Below are 2,448 nucleotides of genomic sequence, written 5' to 3'. Positions count from 1 at the left end.
ATTCTCTGCCACCTCATTCCCCTCGACTCCTACTCTACACGAGTAGATATTTATAATTTTTTTCAAGTGTTTTTTTTTTTTTATTCATTTAGTATGATTTCCATATAATGCAACACACTAGAAGCAATTATTTTAAAATTCCACTAGGTTCAAGCATTTGTAATAACCACTTTTGCTACAAGTCAAAGGTTAATTTGATATGACCTAGTTAAACATACAAGCTCATTGTCAGTTTCCCAAAAGAGAGTGTAAATAACTTTGATGTTGTTCTTTTAAAGCTAACAGTAGGAGGTATATTATTGGGTCTCAGCATAACTGTAGTATTACCCACTGTGACAACTTTTTATTTTCCTCACTCAACACACTCGTGTGCACAATACCAGCATCTTGTATCAGGTATATCTTGTTACCTGAAATGCAGAAGACGTCACACTTTTTCACTTGGGTTTGTCACATTCACTTGACATGGCATCACTTTGTTTCTGCTGCTGGTACTGTAAGTTTCTTTGCTGCTTATGCTTTCTGTGGAAGTTGGTTAGCAACAAGTGCTGGCTTATTCAACTTATGCCTTGTTATACTTTTTTCTGTTTTTATTTAATCAGACTACCGTGACAATGCTGGCACATTCAAGCTTGATCAATAGTGGAGGGTCTATCTGTTTGTTCAACTAATGGCAGAGGAACCAGTTTGAAAACAGCCAGCTTGGCTCAAAATGGAAATAAATGGTTCAAAAAACCACAAAAATTAAGGCAAGGTAAGTTTATTCATATAGCACATTGCATACGTTTCATAGTAATTCAAAGTGCTTTACATTAACAAAGACTATTGAATACACAAGACATGTCACATTGTTTTGAATGGAGAAAAGTGTAACGGTCAATATGGCTAATAAAGCCCTCCTTCTAGTACAGGAGCCAATCATTGATCGCTATATGGCGAATAAAGCCAGCCTTCTAGTATTAGAGCCAATCATCGATCGCTATAGATTGACAATACTCAGGGGGAGGGACTTGGACCAGACATGAGTTTCTGCAGATTTTGTGTGATTTGGACATTTAGAAATGAAACTTATGAGACAGTTGTTGTTTTAGTTTTATTGGTGAATTCTAAAATAAAATTCAATCATAAGCTTGGCAATTAGTTTTGGAGAATTTGATGTTTCCCCTGAGCATACTTCCCGAGAGACATTTCAAAAATGGCCGCCGAGTGAATAACTTGTCTTAAAGGGACTTTGACATAAACAATAAATAAATAAACAAACAAACAAACAAACAAACAAACAAACAAACAAACAAATAAATAAATAAATAAATAAATAAATAAAAATAATAATGAAATGCAACAAGTATAAGAAATAAAAATAACAAAGAACATAAAAATGATTAAAAAGAGATTAAAAATGTGTTTAGACAGGTTTACAAGAATGAAAAAAGACAAATAGTGCAATCTGCCAGACATAGTTAGACATCATAGTTTTAGCTATGATGAAAGTGTTTTAAGTCTTGATTTGAATGTGCCTAATGTTTGTTCATTTGATCACATTTTTCAATTTGAGCTCGCTGCCTGTAACGTTAACTTACATTATGTTCACTATCCTCGGCCCGTTCCTAACTTTGATTCTGTAAAATGTCCAAGAAACACAGTGAAACTACAGCTTATTTTACTACAGCTCATGACGGACATTTGTCAAAGAGGGAATAACAAAAATCTTACTTGAAACGGTGTGTGGGAGCTCGAGTACCCACCAAGCGCACCGTTGTGATCGATGACTCTCGCTTGTTTATTAATGCCTGTGATATCGGTGACGTAATTTTGGCAGTGGAGTGACACTTCTTGATTCGTACTCGTAATTTCATACTCGTAACCAGGCTGTCATGTCCATGGTGAAACTGCATTTCATGTTTGTAAAGTACACCCATCGTAAATTTATTAGTTCCATACAAACAGACAAAGAAAATGTAGTATCTGTGTCTGTTCTAATTGCAGATAATGGAATTGTACCTTTGTAAAATTACAAGTATGTTCCTGTACGATTTTATAGTTACAGATGCGTGAATTTTATTTACGCACTAAATATTTATGACAGCGATGTTATTCCAAAGAAAAAAGGAGGAAACACAAGCCAAAAATTGTGAGTCTGCATCATCTGATGGAGCGAGAGCAGATCATTTGCACATTAGCAGAAAGTGTTTTGAGTGCACGCGAGGAGTTTTGTCCATGAACAGGAAACCGGCGCGTTCACTCACTCGTATTACATGAATGCGCTCTCGACTTGTAATACTGCAATTTTGACATTTGTCAATATTGCCATATGCAGGTAAGTCCATCTCGCGAATGTACTGTCTTTTGCCATTTTCATCTATTTGCCGTTTTTCTGCTGCGTGTTAGGGCTTAACATTACTGCAATGCCAATAGCCTCGGACCTCGAGCTCAGAGGCTGAAATCATT

This window comes from Danio rerio, chromosome 25, assembly GCF_049306965.1.
Source record: "Danio rerio strain Tuebingen ecotype United States chromosome 25, GRCz12tu, whole genome shotgun sequence".
In the NCBI taxonomy this organism is placed as follows: Eukaryota; Metazoa; Chordata; class Actinopteri; order Cypriniformes; family Danionidae; genus Danio; species Danio rerio.
Note: the sequence above shows the minus strand (reverse complement) of the source record.